The following is a 27,804-nucleotide window of genomic DNA, read 5'->3' as shown; positions in this document are numbered from 1 at the left end:
GCTCTTTTATTCAGAGAACAGCATGGGGACAGGACCCAAGGGCAGTGAAGAGCTGCAACAGGTTGAGGGTAGGGCTAAATTTACAAGGCATAGGTATGCGAGTTATTTCTTTACAAGACAAAGGAAAGATCATGTTAAAAAAAAGTCGTTAAAATGATATCAGTGCAGGTGGGGTCTGGTTATCATGTGGTCGTATTAACTTCAGATACGAGTCCTGTCAGGACGTCCTGTACTTCCCGGAGGGTGGTATAGATGGGCATGTAGGCCGGGATGCCTTGGGCTTCTCTCCCTGGGGCAGCCTGGATCCACATCGATATCACCCCTGAAAGCTCCCTCGAGACCCTTCCCAGTCAATGCCATGCTCTCACCAGAGGCAACCATAGTTATGATTTCTGTCACTGTAGATTAATTCTATGTTCTTGAACTTCTTATAAATGTAATCATACACTATGTATTCTTTTATGTCTGGCTTCTTTTTCTCAATACAATGTCTTAGAGATTTGTCCCTATTGTCGCATGTATTGGTAGTTTGTTTCTTTTTATTGTGAGTAGTATTCTACTATATAAATATATTATAACATATCCATTCACCCATTGATAGACATTTGGTTTGTTTCCACTTTTAAGAATAAAGCTTCTATGAATATTCTTGTATGGACAAATATTTTCATTTTGCTTGAGTAAATACCCAGGAGTAGGATTTTTGGGTCATATGGTAAGTGTATGTTTAACTTTTTAAGATACCTCAAAACCATTTTCCAAAGTGGCCATATCAGTTTCCATTCCCACCAGTAATGTTTGCAAGTTCCAGTTGCTTTACCTCCTCAGCCACACTTGGTATTGACAGTCTTTAATTTTAGTCATTCTACTTAGTGCATAGTGGTAACTCATTATGGTTTTCATATGTATTTCCCTAATAACTAGTGATCTTATCGCATTTTCAGGTGCTTATTGGCCATTTATGTATCTTCCTTGTGAAGTGTCTGTTTTTTATTGAATTTTGCAAAATTGGTTTGTAGAAGTTCTTTACATATTCTGGACAAGAGTTTTTGTTTTCTTTTTTGGTCAAATATATGTATTGTGAATATTTCCTTCTAATCTGTGGCTTGCATTTTCATTCTCTTAGCAGAGTCTCTTCCACATTTACGAAAAGGTGGTCTCTGAATAAAGATTGTTTTGCTTCCTCCATTCCAATCTGGATGGCTTTTTTTTTTCTTTTTCCTGCCTTATTGCACAGGCTGGAACCTCCAGTAAAATGTTGAATAGTGGTGGTGATAGCAGACATCCTTGTCTTGTACCTGACTTCAGAGGAAAAGCATCCAGTCTCTTACCATTAAGTGTGATGTTAACTCTGGGGTTTTATAGATCCCTTTTATCAGATTGTGAAAGATCTCTTGTATTCCTGGTTTGCTGAGAGTTTTTATCAAAAATGGATGTTGGATTTTGTCAAATGCTTTTTCTATGACTATCTGTTGTTTTTTTAAAATTCTGGTTATATGAGGTTTGTTTTTTTTTTTTTGTAATATGTTGTTAATATGGTGAATTACACTGCATTCCTAGGGAAAAACTAATGATATATTATCATGGGTAATGAACTATTATATTATTCTTTTTGTGTATTATTGGATTTAATTTGTTAAATTTTTTTTTTTATTAGAGTTATTGCTTCTATGTCCATGAGGATATTGGTATGTAGTGAGGTTTTTTTTTTGTTTTTTTTTTCCTTTCTTGCAGTGTCTTTATCTGCTTTTACTATCAGAGTAATGCTGACCTCATAGAATGATTTGGGAAATAGTTGCATGGAATTAGTATTATTTCTACCTTAAACATTTAGCAGAATCTGCTAGTGAAGCCACAGAGGCCTGGAGTTTTCTCAGTGAGAAGGTTTTTAATGAAAAGTTCAATTTCTTTAATAGGAAAATGGCTATTCATGCTGTTCATTTCTTTCTGAGTCAGCTTTAATAGTTTGTCTTTTATGGGATTTATCCATTTCAACTGAGTTCTCTAATTTATTGACATAAAATTGTTCATAATATTTTCTTATTATCCTAGAAAGATCTTTAGAAGCTATATTAATATCACCCACTTCTTGCTATTATAATTTATATCTTCTGTCTCTTTTTCTGGATTATTTTAGCAAGATATTTATTGATTTTATTAAATAACTAGCTTTTGGTTTCACTGATTTTTCTCTCTAGTTTTTCTGGGTTTTTTATTTCATTAATTTCCTGTCTGAGTTCTATTATTTCCTTTCTCCCACTTACTTTGAGTTTAACTTTTTTTCTTTTTTAGTTTCCAGAGGTAGAGGTCATTTTTAAAGATTGCAACACGCTATATGAGGGTCTCTCCCCAGGTGGTCAGAACTCGAATATCTCCCAACCCTGCATGAGGTCTGAGAATTGTTTAGATTACAGCTCCCTGTTAGTTCTTTCTCTGGTAACTTCTCTCTGCTTGGCCTCGTGGAGTCTCACTCAATGCGTGTTCAGTTGAGCATTCAGCCCAGTACCTGAGGTCTGCTCTATGCTGGTGTCTCGACCTTTTTCTCTGAGTGCCTTCCTCATCTCCACTGTGCTGCCCTGCGATGTACCTCTGAACTCCAGTTTCTGTCTTCTTCTGTGAAGACCACCACACTCCTCTTGGCCCTTCCTGTCCACACTTTAAATGTGCTTTCAAGCAGAAAGCTGCTGCAATCTTGTTTGTTTCTTTTTTTCCTGGAGATCACAGTTGTGTACTGTCATTTGATGTATAAAAACAGTTGTATATGATTTGTCCAGTTTTCTCACTGTTTGTGCCAGAAAGGAAAGTTGGAAAAGTTACTGCATCATAGCTGGAAGCAGGAGTTCAGATCGTTTACATTTAATATAATTAAGGCTGAATTTAAGTCTACTTTCCTTCTATTTGTTCCCTGTTTGTCTTAGCTGTTTGTCCCCCCTTTCCTGCCTTCTTTTGGTTTACTTGAGAAGTAACTTTCAGCATCTATTTCATCTCCTTAATTGACCTTAAAGCTAAATCTTTTTCTTTAACATATTTTTAACATATTTTAGTGGTTGCTCTAGAGATTGCACTATACCTTCTCAATTTATCAGGAACTTTAAATGAACACTACGCCACTTCACATACAATGCAAGAACCTTATAACGTTATAATTCCATTTACACTCCTAACATTCTATGCCATATTGTCATACATTTTACTTCTACTTACATACAAATCATACAGTAGACACATTTTGATTATTTTTGCGTTTGGCAGACAATATACTTTTAAAGAACTTAAGAAAAATAGCCTTTTATATGTACCCATAGGCTTACCCTTTGTGGTGATTTTCACTCTTTCTTGCAGGTTCAGGTTTACATCTGGGATCATGCCCTTCAGCCTGAAGAACTTCCTTCAGCACTGCACGTAATGAGGATTTGCTAGCAGTTAACTCTCTGAGTTTTTGTCTGAAAATGTCTTTCTCTTGCCTGTGTTTTTGAAGGCGATCTTTGCCCCACACAGTCTGTGGGTTGGCATGGTTTCTCAGCACTTTGAAGGTGTTTCAACGTCGGCTAACTTCTGCTCCTCTGCTGAAGATGTCAGCCATCATTATTTTTGTTGTTCCCCTGAATGTAATGCATCTTTTTTCTGGTTAGTTTTTTTCAAAGATTTTCTCTTCATTTTCATTTTTCAAAAGTTTGACTATGATATGTCCTTTGTATTTACCATACTTGGGAGTTGCTAAACTTCTTGTATCTGTGGATTGTCTTATATCAATTTTGGGGAAAAAATGGCCACCATCTCATTAAATATTTCTTCCCCCCATTCTTTCTGTCCTCTCCTTCTGGGATCCAATTGCATATATGTTAGACCAATCATTTGCTATTCTTCCTCAGGGCTCTTCCTCTTTGTGCTTCAGAAAGTGGATAATTTCTATTGACTTGTTTTCAAGTTCATGATCCTTTCTTGAGCTGTGTAGAGTCTTTAGTGAAGACTATCCTATGGATTTTTAATTTCACCACTGTATTTTTTAATTCTAGAATTTCCTTTTGTTTTCTTTTTAAAGGTTGTATTTCTCCTCTGAGATTCTCTGTCTCTTTGCTCATTCTTTCCATCTTTCTTGTAAATCCTTTAACATGCTTATAATAGTTGTTTTAAATTGCTCATCTGCTAAGTTCAGCATGTAAGTTATCTATAGGTCTATTTCTATTTCTTGATTGTGAGTCACATTTTCTGTTTTTGTTTTTTTGCTTGTCTTGTGTCTTTTAAAAAAACTATTACTGTTTTGGGAATTCTGGATGATGTGTTGTAGAGAAATATGTTGTAGAGAAATATCACATTCCTCTCAAATGTGTTGAGTTTTGTTTGAAAGGCATTTAAATTACTGTGGATCATCTCGATCCTGTGAAAGCTTGATTTCTGGGTTTGTCATTATCCTAGGGCATAGCCTGTAGTCTTAGGATGTGGCTCTCACTCCTAAGGTGTGGTTTTTCTAGTTTTTCAGGGAAAGCCTGTAGGGTTTACTAAACCCTAGTTAACTAAGTAGAACTTGAACTTCGACTCTCAGCATCAGTGCCTGCTCAGAGACGGCTCTTTGACCTCCAGGTTGCTGCTTTCTGCTGGGCTCCTGGGCATCTGCTCATGCACGTGCTCAGTTTATAAGTAATCAAGAATTCGAGGAGAACTTTACGCTGATTTTGTACCCCCTCCCTCCCCATTCATCCTGCTTTCTGGGACGTTTCTCTTCAATTTCCAGCTGCTATGGAAGCTCTGAACTTCAACTTCTGTCTCTTTAGCCCAAAGCTATTGCCGCTTTCTGCTTGACTGCTTATTTTGCAGTCATTTAGGCAACTGGACAGAATCCTCAAGGGAAAAGCTGGTTACATGTGGGACTCACTTGTGTGCTTCTCTTTTCAAGGAAGAAGTTTCTGCCTGCTCTTGGTTGATTCTTGCTCCTGTGCCTTCAAACTCTTGGTGTTTATATTCTGACCAGAGTCTGTAACTGTTATTAGCAAGATGGTTAGTCCAATACAAGCTATTCTCTCATGCCTAGAATCAGAACCCACCTGAGGAACTTTGAAAAATGTGGACCTATGTCCTGGACCAATTACATCAGAATTTCTGAGCGTGGAACCCAAGCATGAGTGCTATTTAAAGCATCCCAGGTGACTTCTGTGTGTAACCAAACTGCCAACACGCATACAAAGTTCCCAGGAACATTTATTGAAGCCTTGTTATGCATCAGCACTTTTCATTAATTATTTTTCTTAATTCTGTGGTAGCCTTATTATTTACATACAAGAAAACTGAGGCTTAGGTCAATAAATGTTCCAAGGTCACACAGAATGTTCCAAAGCCAGGATTGGAATGTAGCCGGTCTGACTCCAGACCTACAGCGTAAACACCACACTTTCCTGCAGCACACGGGGGAGCACAGGTTTAGAGGGCAAGGCCACAAGTTTAGTTTTGAATGATTAATATTCCATCATACTGCCATAATTTATTTTAGAATTTCTCCTGTTGTAGGATAGTTGTCAATATTTTTACTATTATAAATTAGTCTGCATAGAATATTTTCTACACAAAACTAAGTCAGTCTCTGTTTATTTAGAATAAATTATTAGAAGAGGAATTAGGTGGTCCACAAATAGAACTTTTAGAAATCTTGGCAACACTGCCGAAGATCTCCAGCAATATCCAGGAATGCTGGGGATACCACACTGTGGGTAAATTTTTCACTGGGAAATAAACAATAGGATTGTTTCTGTTTTAACTCGGCCATCTGGACTCGGACATTTGATTTCTACTATATCTTTCTTGTCACTGACATTAAGTTTATTGAGCCTCATATCTGTCCATCAGAATGTGCGTGGTCCATTTGTCCAATGGGCTGCCTGGTAAGACGGCAGTGGCTGGAAGAGAGTGGAAAGGGGAGGTCCCTGTCCACAGTGCACAGACACATCTGTCGTGGAGCCAAGCAGGTACTTCTATAACCAAGGCTGAGTCACAGCCACAGACACCTAAGAATTGTCCCTTAAGCCGCCTGAGAATTTCCTTGCCATGGTTACCTTTTCATAATTAACTTTTCCATAATTCCTAGCCATATTTATCTTGGGAGTGATTTGTGAGGGTTGATGAAGTAATAAGATGAAATTTTTACAAAAACGTGTTACACCCTTTCTGGATTGACTAGCTTCTTGCTTAGTGATGAAAGGGCAGGAAAAGAAAGGAGCACAGATGGCAGGACGTGCCTGAGTCTGATTTGACGAGGGCGTGATCAAGAGATTTGATTGATATTCTTAGTTCTTTCTTTTAAAAAACATGTTTATGACAGCCTGTTAACAGGCATTTGTAGATATTTTCAAAGCATTGTTTCAATTTGAAAATACAAAGTAAATTGAGGCAAAAGTGACAATGCACACAAACTCTAGAATGTGAAGTCCTGAATTTTTCTTTTTTTTCCTTTTTAGAATACCCTTTTAACATTTTAAAATGCCCATAACACAGAATCAACAGTTCCTCAGAGGCATAGCAGTGCTACATGGAAACTTTAAAATCATGCTTAAAAATGCTTCTAAAGTTAAATCTGGAATCTGTTGAAAAATCAAAATAAGTTCCTGACTTGCAATATAAGTACATTAAAACCAGATAAAAATGGCTCCTGTTCAAGATTTTCATGATAGTTACTAAATCTCAGAACACATTTCTGTCACGCCCACATGAAAACCTGCCAACTTGAAAGAGACAGACCATTTCACAGACTAATTTCGAAGAAGTCTTTTTTGTTGTTGTTACTCAACTTTGTGGAAGGATAATTTACGTACAGAAAAATGCATATGTTTTAAGTACACACTTTGGTGAGTCTTGACAAATGTGTGCCCTTGTAGCCACATCCCAATCAAAACATAGAACATTCCCCTGTCACAGAAAGCTCCCCGTGCCCTTCGCTGTTGATCCTCTGGCTAACCTCCTGCCCTGGGCAGCCGCTCATGAGATTTCTGTCACTGGAGGTTAGTTCTGCCAGTTCTGGAACTTCCTGTAAATGCATTCAAACAGTGTGAGCTCTTTGTGTCGAGCTTCTTTTGCTCTCAGCATAATGGTTTTGAGAATCATCCCTGCTTTTGTGTGTGTCAGGAGTTCATTCTTTTATTGCTGAGCAGTAGATAAAGTTTCCACCATATGGACACCTGCTTGTCCATCAACAAAAACAAAAAATACTTCTTTTTTTTTTCTGCTATGTTTTGGCTTTTTTGAGTAAAGCTTCTATGAACGTTTGTGTGCAAGTCTTTTTGTGAGAATATGTTTTTATTTCTATTTTTCAAAAAGGAATTGTTGAGTCATATTGTAAGGTTGTGTGTAACTTTATAAGAAATAGCCAATCTGCGGCAGCCCAGGGTTTCGCCAGTTCAGATCCTGGGCACAGACATGGCACCGCTCATCAGGCCATACTGAGGCGGCGTCCCACATGCCACAACTAGAAGGACCTGCAACTAAGATAGACAACTATGTACCGGGGGTATTTGGGGATATAAAGCAGAAAAAAAGAAAGAAAGAAATAGCCAATCTGTTTTCCGATGTGATTATACCAGTTGCTATTTCTGCCAGCAGTATATGAGAGCTTTAGTCGCTCTACATCTTGGCCAATACTTCACATAGTTGGTCTTTTAATCTGAGCCATTTTAATGGATGTGAAGCTACCTGAATGTGATTTCATTTCAACGTTTCTGATGATGATGTTAAGATCTGTTCTTGTGCTTTTTGGTGATACATATATCTTAAGTGAAATTCTGTTCAAGTCATTCATTCTATTTTTAATGGATTGCTTGTTATCATGGATTTATAGGAGTTTTTTATGTATTTTGGATAGAAGTCCTTTGGAAGATAATGTGTACTAAAAATATTTTCTCCCAGTCCATGGCTAATCTCATCATTTTCTTAACAGTTCCTGGAAGAGTCTTTCCTCTTCTCTTTCACACTAATTTATGCTTAGATTTCATTTTTCCTACACTTGTCAACTATGCAACTTCAGCACTTTTAGGAAATATTACTCTTTCTACAAAAGATATGCTATTCAGGAAATCTTGGCCATTTTTTCCATCACATCTTGTCATTTAAAATAAGTCAGTAGGGCTTCAGTTGTTCAACACTGGGCTGTGGATCATCTAGTTCAATATGTGCAGGTCAGGGAAACAACTCCTTTCATGCTTTAAGGCAGCTGAAGATTTATACCAAATCTATGCCTTAAACCTTGTGTCTTATCTGCAACTGCTTTGCAAGGACCAACACTGAAAAGTGTAAAAACTACCTATAGGGGTGAGAGTTGAGTTGGGGAGGCAAAAAAGGATATGACCCAGATGAAAAGTAAAAATGCCCTTCAACGGAAAGCTATCAACTTTCTCCTTCATACCAAACTCTCAAGACAGTAGAGAAGGCTGAAACTGCCGTGTGACCGTTTCATGACTCAGTAGTAATCCTTTCTAGTACACAAATGCCTGCACTGGGTGCTGTATGTCTTAAAGTTCTATAAGCATCCACAGGCCAAAGTTTTTGGTATGGAATATTTTTTAGAACTACTGTAACTGAGCAAAAAGGGGCTCGTTCTGCTTGCGGCAATCCAGTGCCAATCCATTGCAAACGAGCCGGTGGTGGAGAAAGGAAAGTTTATACGATTAGCCAGCAGAACTGGAAGATGGTGGACTCGTGTCCCAAAGAACCAGCATGCAGAATCTTGAGGCAGTTATACGGGGAAACGGGCAGGGAGGGAGGGGGGTTAGGGATGTTGACCATCCTGTGTGATAAACTTCAAGGTGCCACATTACCTCTTTCTTCTGTCATTTTTGATGGACACCAAAGCAGAATTTTCTTTATGGAGGTCGTCATGTTCCTGGGGAACTCAGAGAACAAAGTTATTGTCTTATCACAGTTAGGAAATATAAGTAAGCAAGAGTCACAGGACTAGCAGATCATGTATTTTGTCAAAGTAAGAGGTGCTTAATCATTGGGGCTACGTGCAGGCTAGAATGTATCCACAGACACCAGTGAGTCAGAGGCAGAGTTACAATGTTGCTTCTTTCTCTAAGATGGCCTCCCTCTTGCTAACTTCGGATCTAGCTGTTATACCACCAAAACCTGTGTCGCCTCAAGGATCACTCTTCTACCCCAAACACTAAAACTGAGTGGACCATGAAGACTCCCTTATCATTTCTGTAAAAAAATGTCATCTCCTGAGCCAGAGTTGTTTCTTGGGACAGCTGTTCAAACATTATTGACAATAGCTTTCTGGTCACTGCCTGTCCTTCGCATTTTGATACTCAGAGCCACTGATATGGTGGTTCATAACATTTTGCTGCAATTAATCACACAAGGGGTGGGAAAAACCGTGATGTTATTTACTACAAATAAGAATTTGCATAGAAAAGTCAGGAATGACCAATTAATAGAAAGATTTAAGAAAGCTTGGCTGTTCTAGCTCAAATTCATGAGGAGTCACAATTTTGTCCTCATAAATGTAAATCAGTGATGAGAGAAATGGAAAAAGGGCTTGTGGTTGGGGTACCTGACTTGTCAGCAGTAAGAACCCAGACTGAGATGCAATGTCATCTCAGTTGTCTTACCCGACATGCTCTCAACGTTAACCGTGAACTTTCATTCTGTGTATTTCAGTTGTACTTTCTTAAGCAACTTCGCATCAACTTCTCTGGGGAAAATATTTTCCGTTGAAAATGCAGAGCAGATTTAAAAGATTTTGAGTGAATTGGGGTTTATGTTGGAGATAGATACACAAAACTCATCAAAACTCAGTTTGTCTTCTTTTTCTTTTCTCAGGAGTGAGGAGAGTGATCTAGGGGAAATATTGAATACCTCCTAATGTTTTCTTTTCTCTCTTGCTTGAAGCCACCATTCACCCCCCTCACATATGGCTGAACTATATATGCAACTAGCCTGGAGAGTAACTGAGAGGACCAAAGCCCATCGGATCCTTTGGCTTTTGTGAGCAGTCAGGACCGTTTCCACCAAGACTAACCACCTTTGTGGCTGCTGCGCAACCCTTCTCAGACGGGGAGAACTCAGCTTCAAAGTCTTCAGGGATGGTCTGCTTACCCAACTCTGTTTGTTTTGGAGAAGGGTGGAAGCGAGAAGTTTGCATTTGAGTCGACTGTAATTAATTCCTGCAGTAAAGCCCAAACCACATGTTAGGTATCTCATCTTCTGTCTTCTGTTTTCATGCTTCACTTTAGCTACTTACCTGAGATGGGCAGACTGGTTGTGTCTCCACAGGGCAGAGGAGCCCTGAAGGGAAGACCCAAGGCCCGAGCTTTGTCGGCCACGTTCTTAGGCTCATTTGCAGGGTGATTTGGTAATAAGAGCAGATTCTGTTCAGTAGCAGTAACAGGAAAGACCACAGTGCCTTTTCTGTACATTAACCTTTCTGATCTTGAGTCCAACCACACACACACACACACACAGGGAAGCAGGGCTGGCATCATCATCCCCTCTTATGATGTAGGAAACAGACTTTTCTGAGCCTAGGAATTGAACGGCTTTTCTGCTTTCAGCACTGAGCTATGAAACTGTTAGGAATATAAGAAGAGCAGGCGACCTGGTCCCAGCTCTTCCCACAGGAGCTCTCCATCTAATTGGAGAGTCAGGATCATTATTCAGAAAGCACTTTCCGGGTGATCAACGGCCTGACACACGAGGTTACATACATGTTAAGTGGTTTGGAGGAGACCGTAAGGGACAGTGCCCAGGGAGAGAGACTGCACGAGGACAGAGTAGCTGAAGTCTTCACTGAAGACCTGAACTGTGTTTTGAAGGCTGGGCAAGACTTTCATGAGTAGAGGAAGTGGGAGGGAACGCAGCCGGGTGCCTGATAGGACAGAAGACAGATGTCCCATTACACACCCTGCGTGAGATGGAGAGAGGACCAGATTGTCCAGACCAAATGCTGGGGAAGGAATCATGGCAAGACAGGACGTCCTTGGTTCTTAAGTCTGGGAACAGGTCTGAGCGTCTTATTCTCTCCCCATCTCACGGTGGACTGTGTGGGGACACGGCCGGGTGTGCGGCACTGTCCTGCCAGCACTGCGGAACCTGAATGTGAGATTTTCCATTTGCAGCCTCGTTGCAGTTAGGGACCTGAGTCTAGTTTCTATTCAGCTGATTGACACCCTTGGGTGGGCTCTGGAACCTAAGCGAGGTGTGGGCTCCGCCTGGCTGCTCTGGCAGGCACAGTTGTGGGGGGTGTCTGTTCGTCAGAGGGCCCAAGACTAACCAGTGGCTGGGAGAGAGTGACTACGTGGGCTCTAGGGCATCTGTTTACTGCAGCGGACTGCAACAGTGTGGTTCAGGTACGGAACCAGGAGAGAAGTTATGGTCTCAGGGCTGATGGAGGCAGAAAAGAGGTCAGATCCAGGCCACCACGGAAGCTTCCAAGTCGGAGGAGAGGCCGCAGCTTCCTCGGTGGCCCAGCTCTGAGGTGTGGCTTTAGGAGTCATTGCTGAACCTCGAGTGTGTTTCCTCACCTCTTACATCATGCTGTAAGCTGCTGAAAATCTTGTAATAAATCTCTTCCTGCTAAAACTAAGCTACAGTGGATTTGTTCTCTGCAGCTGAACCCTGCTGAGGCAGCCTAACCCTTGTCTTACACATGAGGAGCAGTAGTGAGTATTTTCAGCAGCTGGGGACAAAAAGAGTCATACACGAAGCCTGTTCTCCCCTTGGAAAAGAGAGGCTAGTTTTACTACGAGAGCTTCTAACTGAATTCATTACAGGAGCCGAGGCCCACCAAGGCATGGCCAGAACCCCAGCTCGCCAGGCGGCCTGTGGGGCATACAGCCAGGAGCTGCTGTGGCATCTGCTCTGCAACTCTCCCGCTCTTGGGTTCTCAGAGCTGCCTTAGTGCCAGGATAATTCCATACTTCCCAGAAGGCAATCTCTTCGGAGAGAGGGAAAATGAATCTCCAACTGATAATTAATCATATCTTTTGCATCTAATTTAATCACCAAAGAAGTAAAGTTCTCCCCTCTTTCATGACCGAAGCATAGGTTGCTCTGTCTGGGTTTCTGTGGGGTGTAGACAGAAGGCGGATGTCTGGTGTCCTTCCTCCATGAGACCCAGCAAATGAGCCTCCAGCCCCGTGAAGAAGAGAAGAGAAGAGAACCCCAGGGCAGGCAAGTTTGTCCTCTCTTGTCCCCACTGGCCTTGGGCATGTGCATGCCGTTTTCACACACATGCCCTGGCCCATGGTATTACTAAATGTGTGAGCAATGGGTCTGACGAGGAAACCACGCCACTCAACAGTCCGCAGTGTGGGGAGCACGATCGGGTCTTCCAGCGTTTGCTGGGCGGCTCCACGATGGCTCTCCCTTTCTGCACAGTGGTTCTCAGCTTTTGCAGAACTCACAACACGTTCAGCTCTCCTTGCCACAGACACTGCCCTAGTGGCGACCTCATTAGCTCTCCTGGCCTGGACTATTGCCATGGTCCCTCACTCTCTCCAGCCTCCTGGCTGGCCCTGTGTCAAGCACAGGGTTAATCACGCCACTCCTCTGCCGATGGTCTTCAGAGCCTCGGCGCCGCCTGCGAGGTGCTCCTCCATACGACCCCAGCCTGTCATCTCCATCTTCCCTCCACTATGCCCTCCACCCGTGTGAACACCTGTTCACCCTACTTGGGCTGCTAACATGCCTTGCTGACGTGCCTGCCCTCCGCCTGCCTACCGGAAGGCTCCCCACAGTCACCTCTTCAAGACCCAACTCAAATATTCCCGCTTTTCCAAAGCCTCGAGACCTCCCCAGACAGACTCCATTTTCTCCTCCCTCTGCTCCATAGCACCTTGTTCCTACCTCCATTATAATGGATTTTCGCTGCTTTGAAGAGCTGTCCCCTGTGAGGGGTCTCCGCGCTCAGGCTGTAAGCTCGTGGAGTCAGAGCACTTGTCTGCCTTCGGGTCTCTTGCAAAGTGCCTCCCAAGAAATAAGGGTGTTGATAGAAGTGATCGGCAAAAGAGAGAAACCACAACAAGCCAAAGCAAACCAAAACAGAAAACTCTAGTCAGCAGTCAGGAGCAAGGAGAAAAAGTTGGGGGCAACTTTCATCTTAATTTTTTAAAACTAATTTTTTGTCCTGTTTTTGTTTGTTTGTTTGTTTTTCAAACAGTGGCATTCCATAATGGAAAAATCTACCTCACCTCACCAAATAGTGATTTCTTAGTTTTAGGGTTTGAGTCGTGATTGCCAGCCTGTCTGTTCTCCACACTATGACAGGAGCCCTCAGCTGCAATGTCGCAGTCGCTCTGTGCTCTTTGGGGCCCACACATTGGGAAATGGGCAACCTCCAGAGCTGCTCTTTGCTCTGTGAGCTTGGCTCCCAGGGTTTCCAATCTTTGCTAAGCATTAAATAAAAGCCCTGTGGAGCTTTAAAAACCCTTGAAGTTGCAGGGGTGGGAGCCAGACACCAGTATTTTTAAGACCTCCAGGTAATTCTATTGTGCAGCAAAGCTCAGGGCCACTGGGGCCTTGGCCTGATGGCAGAAACTTGACTGGGGTCGCCTGTATGAAATCAGAAGTGTGAACAGTGGACTCGGACCCAGGCCCTCCTCTTGGGAGCTGGCTTTTCCAGAGGTCAGAGAGCCCTGCAGGGGCCCTGGCACCTGTCGCTGGGAGGGCCGAGGGCCAAGCTGCCCATGTGCACTTTGGTCAGCGCTGGCAGGAGGCTCCGGGGCTCACGTGGGGGGAGGGGACCCCGTGAGAACAGACCCGCTGTGGGGAGAGGGGCACTGAGCTCAGCCGCAGGTATCCTCGGGCACAGGCTCCTTCTCTGCGTGCTGGGATCATCCCACGCGCTGCTAGGAAAACATCAAGCTGTCCAGTGTCGCGTGGTTTCCGGATCTTTGCGTCTCGGGTAATTAAGATAAGCAGAAGGTAAATCCATGAATATTTTCAAGTAACGTGCCAAGAATGAGGGATTCCAAAGTTAATAATAAATAGTTACTGCCCTTGAGAATTTCCTAGATTAACAGGGCAGTAGGAACATGCAAATAAGTAGTAACACAATGTGATAATTCCATTGGAAAAACTGGTACGTTACAAGCTCAAGTAGCGGTAAGAGGAAGCTCTGGCGTAGTAACGGCTCCCTGAGATGAACCCAGAAGGCACCGAGCTCCTCACGCGGGTGCGTTCCCGGCCCCGCGCCCCTGCTCACCCTGCCGCGAGGGAGTTGCAGTTAAGGGTTCCAGGACTCGCTGAAGTCTCCCAGTGAGAGCCAGGCCGAGCCCCACCGGCTCCCCCAACAGGGCTCCCCGCTGCCCTCCCTGCAGCGCTGGCTCGGAGCTGAGAGGGAGCGAGTCAGCTGAGGGCTCGCGGGGAGTTCTGGGAGGCGAGCCTGGGTGGGGTAAAGGAGCCCCTGGGAGAAGGACGGTCTCGGGAAGAAAGGCAGTGAGGGTGGGGATTGCGTCTGTCTCATTCACTGCTGAGTCCACTGCAGTGGGCGGTGGACGTGCAGTGGGCGATTAAATGGACAGGATCCACGGATCCATGAGGCAGTGAGGAGGTGTTAAAAAATGCAAGTAGCTCTGTGTAGCTGGGGTTCAAGCTCAGGGGATGCCTGGTTCCAGATGCAGCTGGAGAAGCAGGTAAGGCCCTCATCGTTGCTGGCCTGTGTGGACCTTAAACAGTGCTGGCTTGGGGGCCAGCCCTGTGGTGGTGTAATGGTTAAGTTTGTGCCCTCTGCTTCAGTGGCCTGGGATTGGCAGGTTCAGATCCCGGGCATGGACCTAACAATGCTCACCAAACCACACTATGGCAGCATCCCGCATAAAATAGGGGAAGATTGGCATAGATGTTAACTCAGCAACAATCTTCCTTGAGCAAAAAGAGGAAGATCGGCAACAAATGTTAGCTAAGGGCCAATCTTCCTCACAGAAATAATTTTTTAAAAAAGTGTTGGCTTTGTCCTATAGGTGACTGACTCCACTGAGGGGTTTAAAGTAGAGGGTGACATGGCCATTTCAGCTAGCTTTATGGATAGATCACCTTGATATCTGGATGGACTTAAGGAAAGCAAAATAGGGGACAGGTGACTAGCAGGAAGACTCCTGGAGTGCTGTGGGCCTGAACTGAGGCAGGCACGGGGCCTGAGCCGGGGGACACTCCTGTCAGTTGAAGGAAGGGGCTTTGTCTTGCCGATTGTTGGGCCTTTAATCCGGCACATGGAAGGGGAGTGCTTTGGAGGTAAAATGACAGGACTGATGACTAGAAGTGGAAGAATGAAGAAAAAATGAGAACCAAGGACGACTCAGATTCTTGGCTTGAACAACTCGGTGGATGGTGAAAGTATTTACCCAGATGAGGAAGGCTGAGGTGGAGGAAACTTAGGCAACATGCTTAGGGGAAGGAATTAAAACTTCTGTTTTGACCATGTTAAGTTTGAGACGCCTGTTATTCTTCTAAAAGGAGACGTTCAGTAGGAACCTGGACATGGATGTTTGTTACACAGCACTGAAATCAGGGCTGGAGCCATGAATGTTAAAGTGGTTGAGTACTTGTGGTAGCTGTATAGACTTAGAATCTCAGTTTTTAACTGGTGAGTTTAGTCCATTTATATTTATTGCCGTTTCTGATACATTTGGATTTATTTGTACCCACTCATTTTGAGCCATTTTTTGTTTCTTTGTTTTTGTGAGGAAGATTGTCACTGAGCTAACATCTGTGCCAATCTTACTCTATGTTCTTTTTTTTTTTTGAGGAAGATTAGCCCTGAGCTAACTACAGCCAATCCTCCTCTTTTTTGCTGAGGAAGACTGGCCTTGAGCTCACATCCATGCCTATCTTCCTCCACTTTATATGTGGGACGCCTTCCACAGCATGGCTTGCCATGCTGTGCCATGTCTGTACCCGGGATCCGAACCGGCAAACCCCGGACCACTGAGAATGTACAAACTTAACTGCTGCGCCACTGGGCCAGCTGCACCCCCCCACACCTTTTTTTTCTATGTGGGATGCTACTACAGCATGGCCTGATGAGCAGTGCTAGGTCTGTGGCCGGGATCTGAACCCCTGAACCCTGGGCCACTGAAGTGGATCACGCTAACTTAACCACTATGCCATCAGGCTGGCCCCTTGGTTTTACTGTACCCTTTCTTTACTCCCTTTTTCTCTTTTTTTCTGTAGGGTTCATTTTATTCCCCCCTTGCCCTGTTACTGGCTGTATAATCATGTTTTATTATTTTATTTTTATACTTTTAATGATTACCTCTAAACTTTTATTGTGGCAGAATATACAAGACATAAATTTACCATTTTAGCCATTTTTAAGTGTACAGTTCAGCAGCATTAAGTATATTCACATAGTTGTGCAGCCATCACCCCTATCTATTTCCAGAACTTCTTCGTCATCCCAAACAGAAACTGCAGCCATTAAGCAATAACTCCCCACGCCCTCCGCCTGTCAGCCCCTGGTGACCACTATTCTGTTTTCTGTCTTTATGAATTTGATGATTCTAGATACCTCATATAAGTGGAATCATACAATACTTGTGTTTTTCTGTCTGGCGTATTTTGCTTAACATAATGTTTTCAAGGTTTATCCATGTTAAACCATATATCAGAATTTCATTCCTTCTTATAGCTGAATATATATATACGACATTTTGTTTATCCATTCATCTGTGGTTGGAAACTTGGGTGATTTCCGCCTTTTGACTGTTATGAATAGTGCTGCAATGAACATTGGTGTACAAGTATCTGTCCAAGGCCTGCTTTCAATTCTTTTGAGTATATACCTGGAATGGAATGGCTAGATATATGGTAATTCTATTTTTAATTTTTTGAGGAATCATCAATCTGTTTTTTGCAGTAGCTGCACCATATTACGTTCTTAACAACCATGCACAAAGGTTCCAATCTTTCCACATTCTCACCAACATTCATAGTTTTGTTTTTTTGATAATAGCCAGCTTAATGGATGTGAAGTGGTATCTCATTGCAATTTTGCTTTGCATTTCCCTAACCGCTAGTGATATTGAACATCTTTTCATGTGTTTATTGGCCGTTTGTATATCTTCTTTGGAGAAATATCTATTCAAGTTCTTTGCACATTTTTGAACTGGATTATTATTATTTTTTATTGTTGAGTTGTATGTATTCTTTATATATCCTGGATATTAATCCCTTATCAGATATACCATTTGAAAATATTTCCTCCCGTTCTGTGGGTTTTCTTTTCACTCTCTTGATAGTGTTCTTTAGTGTACAAAAATTTTTTTATTTTGATGAAATACATTTTGTCTATTTTTTCTTTTGTTGCTTGTGCTTTCAGTGTCATATACAATAAATCATTGCTAAATCCAATATCATGAAGATTTCCCCCTATATTTTTTCTAAGAATTTTATATGTTTACCTTTTATATTTAGGTCTTTGATCCATTTTGAGTTAATTTTTATATATGGTATAAGGTAAGTGATTAGTCTTAAATTTTAACATGAATTGTTGACAAAGCAAAATCTAAATAATTATTTCTAAAGAAATTAAATTGCTACTTAGAATGTTTTAATCATGCCATTTTATCTTATTTTTGTCCAATATGTTAGCTCCACCTTGGTTTTACACATCTGAATTAGAACTTATAATTGTTTTCTATATTGTCATCATTTCTTACATTACTCAACCTTATCAACTTCTTTGTTCTCTATTGCTTGCTGAAGCAAATTACTCTTTCCTCTTGGGTTCAGTTAATTATAATTCCAGAATTATAATTTTAAATAGTTCCCTCAGAGAGGCTTAATAATGGTAAACTCCTATAAATTTACTTACGTTGTCCTTACTCTTGAATGATATTTAAGCTAGATATACAATTTTAGATTGATATTTTTCCTCAGCTCATTGAAACTGTTTTTCTATTGCCTTCTGGCTTCTATTGCTGCTTTCGTGAAGTCATTCTAATTGACATTCCTTTGTAGGTGATGCGTCTTTTTCTATAGCTGCTTTTAGGATCTTCTTTTTCTCTTTGGTGATCTGAAGTTTCACTATGATGTGTCTAATTGTGGATTTATTTTTATTTATCTTACTTGGAACTTGTGATTTCTGAATCTGAGAATTCATGTCTTTAATTACTTCGGGAAAGTTTTGAGACCTTCTTAGTCTACCCTCCATGCTTCTTAGCCCCTCTTTCCTATTTTCCAGCTCTTTATCTCTCAGTGCTACTTTCTGAGTAATTTCCTTTGATTTATCTTCCAGTTCAGTAATTATCTCTTCAACTGTACCCAATTCAGTTGAGAGGTTTTCATTTTATTTCATTTCATTTTAATGACATGGTTTTAATTTCTAGAAGTTCTATTTCAGTCTTTTTCAAATATATCCATTTTTTTATTGAGAAGAGTCTTGTTTATTTTTTTCAGTTTCAGTTTCTGTACTCATATTCTTTTACTCATATTGAGGTTATAATAGTTTATAACATTGTGAAATTTCAGTTGTACATTATTGTTTGTCAGTCAGCATGTATACATGCCCCTTATGCCCACCCCGCAACCCCCTTCCCCTCTGGTAACCACCAATCTGTTCTCTGTATCTATGCATTTCTTTATCTTCCACATATGAGTGAAATCATACAGTGTTTGTCTTTCTCTATCTGGCTTATTTCACTTAAAATAATACACTCAAGGTAGATCCATGTTGTTGCAAATGGGACAATTTTGTCTTTTTATGGCTGAATAGTATTCCATTGTGTGTGTGTATATATATATATATATGCATGCCACATCTTCTTTATCCATTCATCGGTTGGTGGGCACTTGTGTTGCTTTCACATCTTGGCTGTTGTGAATAGCGCTGCAATGGACATAGGAGTGAATATGTCTCTTTGAATTGTTGATTTCAAGTTCTGGGGATAAATACCCAGTAGTGGGATAACTGGATTGTATGGTATTTCTACTTTTAGCTTTTTGAGAAATCTCCATACTGTTTTCCATAGTGACTGAATCAATTTGCATTCCCACCAACAGTGTATGAAGGTTCTCTTTTCTCCACACCCTCTCCAACATTTGTTATTTTTGTCTTGGTGATTATAGCCATTCTAACAGGTGTAAGGTGACATCTCATTGTAGTTTTGATTTGCATTTCCCTGATGATTAGTGATAGTGAACATCTTTTCATGTGCCTGTTGGCCATCGGTATGTCTTCTTTGGGAAAATGTCTTTTCATATCCTCTGCCCATTTTTTGATCAGGTTGTTTGTTTTTCTGTTGTTGAGTTGTGTGTGTTCTTTATATATTTTGGAGATTAATCCCTTGTCAGATATATGATTTGCAAGTATTTTCTCCAAGTTTTTGGGTTGTCTTCTCATTTTGTTCCTGGTTTCCTTTACCTTGCAGAAGCTCTTTAGTCTGATGAAGTCCTATTTGTTCACTTTTTGTTTTGTTTCCCTTGACCGAGTAGACATGGTATTTGAAAAGATCCTTTTAAGGCTGATGTCAAAGAGTGTACTGCCTATATTTTCTTCTAGGAGTTTTATGGTTTCAGGTCTTTCTTCGAGTCTTTAATCCATTTTGAGTCTATTTTTGTATATGGAGAAGGATAATGATCTACTTTCATTCTTTGTACGTGGCTGTCCAGTTTTCCTAAACCCATTTACTGAAGAGGCTGTCTTTTCTCCATTGTATGTTCTTGGCTCTTTTGTCAAAGATTAGCTGTCCATAGATGTGTGGTTTTATTTCTGGGCTGTCAATTCTGTTCCATTGATCTACATGTCTGTTTTTGTACCGGTACCATGCTGTTTTGATTACTATAGCTTTGTAGTATATTTTAAAGTCAGGGATTGTGATGCCTCCAGCTTTGTTCTTATTTCTCAGGATTGCTTTAGCTATTCAGGGTCTTTTGTTGCCCCATATGAATTTTAGGATTCTTTTTTCTATTTCTGTGAAGAACGGTTTTGGGATTCCGATTGGGATTGCATTGAATCTGTAGATTGCTTTAGGTAGTATGGACATTTTAACTATGTTTATTGTTCCCATCCATATGCATGGAATATCATTCCATTTCTTTATGTCATCATTGATTTCTTTCAATAATTTCTTATAGTTTTCATTGTATAGGTCTTTCACCTCCTTGGTTAAATTTACTCCTAGATATTTTATTCTTTTTGTTGTGAATGTAAATAGGATTGTATTCTTGGTTCTCTTTCTGTTAGTTCATTATTAGAATATAAAAATGCAACCGATTTTTGTAAGTTGATTTTGTACCCTGCCACTTTGCTGTAGTTGTTGATTATTTCTAATAGTTTTTTGATGGATTATTTAGGGTTTTCTATATATAGAATCATGTCATCTGCAAACAATGAGACTTTCACTTCTCCCTTTCCAATTTGGATAGCTTTTATTTCTTTTTCTTGCTTAATTGCTCTGGCCAAAACCTCCGGTACTATGTTGAATAAGAGTGGTGACAGTGAGCACGCTTGTCTTGTCTTGTTCCCGTTCTCAGAGGGATGGCTTTCAGTTTTTCCCCACTGAGTATGATGTTGGCTGTGAGTTTGTCATATATGGCCTTTACTGTATTGAGGTATTTTCCTTCTATACCCATGTTTTTTTTTAATCACAAATGGATGTTTGATCCTGTCAAATGCTTTCTCTCTGTCTATTGAGATGATCATGTGGTTTTTGTTCCTCATTTTGTTAATGTGGAATATCACATTGATTTATTTGTGGATGTTGAACTATCCCTGCATCCCTGGTATGAATCCCAATTGATCATGGTGTATGATCCTTTTAATGTATTGCTGTATTCAGTTTGCTAATATTTTGTGGAGGATTTTTGCATCAATGTTCATCAGCCATATTGACCTGTAATTTTCCTTCTTTGTATTATCCTTGTCTAGCTTTGGGATCAGGGTGATGTTGGCCTCATTAAATGTGTTAGGAAGTGTCCCATCTTCAACATTTTGGAATAGTTTGATAAGGATAGGTATTAAATCTTCTTTGAGTGTTTGGTAGAATTCTCCAGAGAAACCATCTGGTCCTGGACTTTTATTTTTGGGGAGATTTTGATGACTGTTTCAATCTCTTTGCTTGTGATTGGTCTATTCAGATTCTCTATTTCTTCTTGATTCAGTTTTGGGAGGTTGTATGAATCTAAGAATTTATCCTTTTCTTCTAGATTGTCCAATTTGTTGGCATATAGTTTTTCATAGTATTCTCTTATAATCCTTTGTATCTGTGTGGTATCCATTGTAAATTCTCCTCTTTCATTTCTAATTTTATTTATTTGAGCCTTCTCTCTTTTTTTCTTAGTGAGTCTGGCTAAGGGTTTGTCACTTTTGTTTATCTTCTCAAAGAACCAGCTCTTTGTTTCATTGATCCTTTCTACTGTTTTTTTTGTTGTTGTTGTTGTTTCTATTTCATTTATTTCTGCTCTAATTTTAATTATATCCCTCCTCCTGCTAACTCTGGGCTTTGCTTGTTCTTCTGTGAGTTGGTATGGAGTATTTTCATTCTCATTTGTCTCCAGGTGTTTTTTGATTGCTCCTTTAATTTCATTCATCCATTGGTTGTTCAGTAGCATATTGTCTAGTCTCCACATATTTGTCACTTTGCCAGCTTTTTTCTTGTAGTTGATTTCTAGTTTCATAGCACTGTGGTTGGAAAAGATGCTTCATATGATTTCAGTCTTCTTAAATTTATTGAGACTTGCCTTGTTTCCCAACATATGATCTATCTTTGAGAATGTTCCCTGTGAGCTTGAGAAGAATGTGTATTCCTCTGTCTTTGGATGGAGTATTCTATATATATCTATTAAGTCCATCTGGCCTAGTTTTCCATTTAATTCCACTATTTCCTTGTTGGCTTTCTATCTGGATGATCTATCCATTGGTGTAGGTAGGGTGTTGAGGTCCCCTACTATTATTGTTATTAGTATTGTATTATTTTTAACATCTCCATTTAGCTCTGTTAATAGTTGCTTTATATCCTTTGATGCTTCTGTGTTAAGTACATAGATGTTTATAAGTGTCATGTATTCTTGGTGGAGTGTCCCTCTAATCATTATATACTGGCCCTCTTTGTCTCTCCTTGCCTCTTTTATCTTGAAGTCTACTTTGTGTGAAATAAGTATGGCAACACCTGCTTTCTTTTGTTTGCCATTAGCTTGGAGTATCATCTTCCATCCGTTCAGTCTGAACCTGTGTTTGTTTTTAGAGCTGAGATCTCTTTCCTGGAGGCAGCATATTGTTGGACCTTGTTTTTCAACCCATCCTGCCACTCTGTGTCTTTTGATTGGAGGATGCAATCTATTTGCATTTAGAGTGATTATTGATTTATGAGGGCTTAATACTGCCATTTTATCAGTTCTTTTTCAGTTGTTCTGCATTTGCCTTGTTTCTTTTCCCATGTATTTCTTTTTTTTTTTTTAAGTAGGCTTTCTGGTGAGGAAGATTGGCCCTGAGCTAACATCTGTTGCCAATCTTCCTCTTTTTTCCCCCCAAAGCCCCAGTACATAGTTGGTTATCCAAGCTGTAGGTCATTCTAGTTTTTCTATGTGGGATGCCACCATAGCATGGCTTGATGAGCAGTGTGTAGGTCTGCACCCAGGACCTGAACCTGCGAACCCTGGGCTGCAGAAGTGGAATGCATGAAGTTAACCACTTGGCCACGGGGCTGGCCCCTTGTCCCATGTATGTCTGACTGCCAGTTCAGTTTGGTGATTCTCCATGATGGTTTTCTCAGTTCTTTCTTTCTTTATCATTTGTGTTTCTGTTCTGACTTTTTCTTTAGTGGTTACTTGTGAGGTTTGTATAAAAGATCTTGTAGATGAGATAGTCCATTTTCTGATAGCGTCTTATCTCCTTAGTCTAAGCAGGTTCCATCTCTTTCCTCTTCCCTAAGTTATTATTGTCACAACTTATTCCCTTTTGCATTGTGAGTTTGTGATTAAAATGAAATGATTATAGTTATTTTTGGTACTTTCCTTCCCTTTATCCTTAATGTTATAATTAAATGTTTGGTAACCTGTTCTGATAGAGAGCTACAGTTTTCTGATTTTGTCTGTCTATTTCTCTCCTTGCTCAAGGCTTTGTAAACCCTTTCTTTCTTTCTTTCTTTTTTTGGATGTGAGGGCCTTCTTGATCATTTCTTGTGGGGGAGGGGGTCTTGTGGCAATAAACTCCCTCAGCTTTTGTTTATCTGGGAAAGTTTTTCTTTCTCCATCATATCTAAAGGATAGTTCACTGGATAGAGTATTCTTGGCTGAACGTTTTCGTCTTTCAGTATTTTGAATATATCATTCCATACTCTCCTAGCCTGTAAGGTTTTTGCCGAGAGATCCACTGAAAGCCTGATAGGGATTCCTTTGTAGGTTATTTTCTTCTGCCTTGCTGCCTTTAATATTTTTGTCATTGGCTTTTGCCAGTTTTACTAATATATCCCTTGGAGAAGATCTTTTCACATTGATATAATTGGGAGTTCTGTTAGTATCATTTACACAGAATTCCAGTTCCTTCCACAGGTTTTGGAAGTTCTCAGCTGTTATTTCTTTGAACCAGCTCTCTGCTCCTTTCCCACACTCTTCTCCCTCTTGAATATCTATAATTCTTATGTTGCATTTCCTAGTTGAGTTGGATATTTCTCAGAGAATTTCTTCATTTCTTTTTAGTCTTATTTCTCTGTCTTCCACCTGAAGCATTTCTACATTTTTGTCCTCTAAATTACTAATTCTGTCCTCCAGAATATGAGCTCTGTTTTTTAAGGATTCTGGATTTTTCTTTATCTCATTCATTGTGTTTTTCATCTCCAATGTTGCTAATTGTTTTTGTTCTATAGTTTTAATCTCTTTTGTGAAGACTTCCCTCTGATCACTAATTTTATTCCTGAGGTTATTAAACTGTCTTTCTGAGTTTTCTTGTAACTCATTGAGTTTCCTTATGGTAACTATTTTGAATTCTCTATCATTTAGATTGTAAATTTCTTTGACTTCAGGATTGATTTCTGAGTACTTGTCATTTTTCTTCTGGTCTAGAGTGTTAATATATTTCTTCATGCTATTTGACAGGGTGGACTTGTGCTGTTGCTTAGTGGTAATTCTGGTCGCAGATTCCACCTGCCACCACTTAGAGTAGGGGCAGCAGCTGTGTTTTCTGAGCTCACTGCAACCCCTGGCAGATGTGCCTGTCTGTTGGAAGCTGTATCAACAAGGCCTGTCTGCATTCGCCCACTGGCTGCTGCTGCTTTACACAGATAAGTACAGTTGCTCTGGCAGGGATCCCCTGCTCTGGCTGACAGGCTAAGCTGATGCTCCAAGTTGGAGGTGGGAGGGGCGCTGTCTTTCGTGTGTGCAATCTCATGGGCTCCCACTCTGCACTCACTGTCTGCCTGCCTGGGCTGCTTGGCTTGGGGTGGATGCCCCCATAATTGCTTAGCCTCTTTGGTGTAGAGTGTTCCTGCAGGCTGGGAAGCAACTCTCAGAGTGCAAGCATTCCTGCCTTCTCCCCCTTCTCCTCTCACAGTCATGTGCCAACTGCCACATGAGGTCCTGTGCCCTAGAGGGGTGCCACTTGGGAGGGAGAGGAAATCTACTTACCTCCTTCCACTGCCTCCCAGTGGGGTCAAACACTCCCACCTTCAGACGTTTGGCTGTGTGGATCTCTCAGACATCTATTGTGTTGTGTGAATGTCCTCTGTTGGTTTATGAATGTCCTTTCATTGTATCTTAGGGAAGAGAAAGTAAGGGAAGAGCTCACTCTGCCATGATGCTGACGTCACTCTTTACTTATTGTTAATCATTTAAAACACACTTATTTTGAAATCTTTCAGACTCCCAGAGCAAGAAAGCTTCTTTGTCTTCCTTTGTATACTTTGCTAATCGACTTTTTCACTGAAGATATAGCCCTTTGAACATTCTCAGGTTTACTCACACAAAATTTTAACATTCTGTCTTATTTGGGTCTGGTGCCTCTTAGCCTGTCCACATATGAGTACTAAAATTTCAGCCCCTAGATTACCAAGAAACTTCACCCAGCTCCCAACCTCATCCAGATTAACAGTGAGAGTAGAAATCATGAAGCCTTAGGGAGGGCCCAGGACCAAACCCAGAGGTATGCCAGCATTTAGAGGTCAGACTCAGAAAGGGAAGAAAACAAAAGAGGCCAAGAAGGTGTGGTAAGTAGGAAGAAAAGAAAACCAGAAGAGTGTTATAGCACAGAAACAAAGAGAAAAGAGTGTGTCAAGAAAGAGGGAGTGGCTAACTGTGCCAAATACTGCTACGAGGTCAAATAAATTGAGGACAGAGAAGTGATGACTGGATGTGGCAAGAATGGGAGGGGAGGAAATGGAAGCAGTGATTATGGACTTTTGAGACTATCTGTGAAGGGGACAGAAAAATAAGGTAGAGGAGATGGTGGATTGGGATCAAGGGAGAGCTTAAAAATAAAGGAGGTACTATATACTAGAGTGTATTTATGTGCTATTAGGAATAATTTAGAGGAGATAGAATATTAGAATACAGAAGAGAGAGATGGGTAAGTTTTCTGCAATGTCCTTGAGAATGTGGGAGGGATGCATTCTCTGACTGGAGCCAGGATATGCCATCCACTGTAACAGAAAGAATGAAGAGTAGGGGGCCAACAGAGGATGATCAACAGATTGGAGGTGGGGAAACAGGGAGTTCCAGTCAAAGAATGTAAGTTAAGGTCATTGGCTGAGAGTAAGGGCAGGGATGGAAGTCTTGGAAGTGCGAGGAAAGGCTATGTCTGAAAAGGTCATTTGTAAAGTGGGTAATATTAGTGATCTTTAGTGACTTGCAGTGTGAAATTAAAATTCTCTTTGCTTCCAGATTCCCAGATCTTAAAGAAGAGTTACTGGGGCTGGCCAGGTGGCACAGCGGTTAAGTGTGCACATTCTGCTTTGGCGACCTAGGGTCTGCTGGTTCAGATCCCGGGTGTGGACATGGCACCACTATCAAGCCATGCTGTAGTAGGCGTCCCACATATAAAGTAGAGGAAGATGGGCATGGATGTTAGCTCAGGGCCAGTCTTCCTCAGCAAAAAAAGAGGAGGATTGGCAGCAGCTGTTAGCTCAGGGCTGATCTTCCTGAAAAAAAAAGAAGAGTTACTGTGTTTGAGTACATTGGCTTTTCCGAGGAGTATAAGCTATGGGCACTCAAGAGCCTGTTATAGCCCAGAATGTCAGTGCTCACTGGTGTAGCCCAGAGGCTTGTGGGCAGGACATGAAAGAACTGAGGTGAGGGCATCCCTATGCTTGGTGTGAAGGCCATTGGCCCTTCTCACTTGTGCTCCTTTGGCCCTCTGAGGAAAGAAATATAATGGTGTGAAGTTCTGGGATCCTACACCCTTGACTATGTCTAACATCCCGACTTCTGACCAAGTGACCTGAGATATAATGGTAAGATATTTACTTTTCTACAAAGTGAAAACAAAAGAGTTCATTTAAAAAGGTACCCCTTGATTACATTAAATGGGATTGTTTTAAGTGGGTTTTATATACAACAAAAACTGTACAGTATTTTTTTAAACAACTTTATTGAGACATAGTTCACGTACCATACAATTCACTCATTTAAAGTGTAAAATTCAGGGATTCTTAATGTATTCACAAAGTTGGGCAACCATCACCACAATAAATTTTAGAACATTTTTACCACTCCATAAAAAAACCCCAAATCTTCGCTATTGGATGAAGAAAATGTGGTATACAGTGGAATACTACTTAGCCATAAAAAAGACAAAATAGTGCCTTTTATGACAACATGGATGGACCTTGAGGGTATTATGCTAAGCAAAATAAGTCAGACAGAAAAAGACAAATACTGTATGATTTCACTCATATGTGGAGGATAAACAAACACATAGATACAGAGAACAGATTGGTGGTTACCAGCGGGGAAGGGGATAGGGGGAGAGTGAAAGGGATAAAGGGTGCATGTGTGTGGTGACAGATGGCAACTAGAGTTTTGGTGGTGAACACAATACAGTCTACACAGATGCTGCAATATAATAATGTACACTTGAAATTTATACAATGTCATAAACCAATGTGGCCTCAATAAAATAATTTAAAAAAAAAGAAACCCCATAGCCATTACACATGTAGCCTTCCGTGCCTGACTTCTTTCACTTAGCGTGATGTTTCCCAGGTTCACCCGTGTTGCAGCATGTATGAGTACTTCACTCCCTTTTGTAGCCAAATAATATTCTATTGTGTGGATATGTCACATTTGATTTGTTCATTCATCAGTTGATGGTCGTTTGGATTATTTCCACTTTTAGATTACAGATGTTTTTAAAACAACTCAAAACACAGTTTCTTGACTCACTGTTCCAGTGGGGAAATGCACACCAGACTCACTTTGGTTAAAACCTGGGTTTGTGGCTAGTGCTGACAGGGGCCTACCACACCTGCCCCTCCCTGTGACATCATGCCACAGAGATGCCCATCATGATGAATAATGTTCAATTAAGACTACACGCTGAATTGAATATGAGTCTAACTTTTCTTGACATACTTGTCAATTTGGCTTTAAAATCTATCCTGAGAAAACGACAATCAAACCTGACAGGCCACAGTCTAGCTTCGGTTGAGTCTAGTTTTTAAAAACTCCATGACTCAATGTTGCCCCATTGTGCAACATTTTTCTAATTTGATAAATTGACCTTCATTGTATGATCAGATAACGAGATGAAAAATATTGATTTTGCAACAGGTTATAGTTGTATCTTGGAATCATCTTAATACCAGGTGCAGGAGGTAAAACTTGTTTATTTGACATCAGTTTAGGGCAAGTTTCCCCCAAAGACATGATGAACAATGGGTGGATCCCAGTCCCTGGAAG

This window comes from Equus asinus, chromosome 11 (assembly GCF_041296235.1).
Source record: "Equus asinus isolate D_3611 breed Donkey chromosome 11, EquAss-T2T_v2, whole genome shotgun sequence".
In the NCBI taxonomy this organism is placed as follows: domain Eukaryota; kingdom Metazoa; phylum Chordata; class Mammalia; order Perissodactyla; family Equidae; genus Equus; species Equus asinus.
This window is presented reverse-complemented; position numbering follows the sequence as displayed.